We start from the raw sequence: 1171 nt of genomic DNA on the forward strand, positions 1-1171 counted from the left end.
TGTGGAGGTAGTTCAGAAAATATGAATTATGGGTAACTAAAACAGCCTCTAAACTATAGTTAAAAGTTAACGACAGGTTAAATATGCTAACGCTCACGTTAGCTAACGCTACCGTTAAATCAAGCTGAACAACAGCTTATTAACCTTCCGTTAAGTAACGCCACGTTAAACTTTTTAACGACACGTTAAGGGTAACATTATTGTTAAGTTAAAGACAAGTTGAACAACCGGCCCCGGGAGTTTTGGAAAGACAACTTGGTGTTTAAATTTGGTAATGCTAGGAAAAGGATAGATAAAAATCACCATGAGGTGATATTCAGAAGTAAAAATTTTTTGCTTATACTGTTAAAGCATGGGTCCCTTTTCAAAAGTTTCCCAACTATTGCCTTGTTTTAGCACAAATGTCAAGACAGTTGAGGAATTAAGAAGACTAAGTAACGTGAAATACAACTTCAATGCAATCCAAGGACTTAATTTTCCCAAAGGGGCCCGTGAACTACCACCATACATGAGGATTGAACTTTCGTTCACCCCTAGATGTTAGATGTTAGAACATCCAACAAATGAAGCTGTGAAAGACGAGATACGTACAATAAACTCAGAAATACGAAAGATAGCATTAAGGAAACTCTCGGAGATGATTGCTAGAAACGTCTTAAAAGTGTCATAGGAGCTGGACTTAAAGATGCAAGAATTAGACGAGGAGTTAGTGTAAGCAGGAGAATTTTTCAAAATTGTCGAGGAGCTATTTGAAGAGTATAAAGAGAAGCTCAGATGCTATAATGAAACAATTACAAGAAAACCAGCTCAAAGTGGATATAAACACAAGGACAAGTTCAAAAGGAAATTCTAAATATATTCCGAAAGTGTGATTAATATACCAGCTTTTAGCTTGAGTTCTTATCCGTCTTCTTGGTTAGTACTTAGAATTAGTCTATAGAATTCTACGTGAGTGAAACACATACAGTTATACTTAGTTATAGTGAACATTAAATGCATTAATGTTTTAGCACAAATGTCAAGACAGTTGAGGAATTAAGACGACTAAGTAACGTGAAATACAACTTCAATGCAATCCAAGGACTTAATTTTCCCAAAGGGGCCCGTGAACTACCACCATACATGAGGATTGAACTTTCGTTCACCCCTAGATGTTAGATGTTAGAACATA

Source organism: Mytilus californianus, unplaced genomic scaffold, assembly GCF_021869535.1.
Source record: "Mytilus californianus isolate M0D057914Y unplaced genomic scaffold, xbMytCali1.0.p SCAF_24, whole genome shotgun sequence".
In the NCBI taxonomy this organism is placed as follows: Eukaryota; Metazoa; Mollusca; class Bivalvia; order Mytilida; family Mytilidae; genus Mytilus; species Mytilus californianus.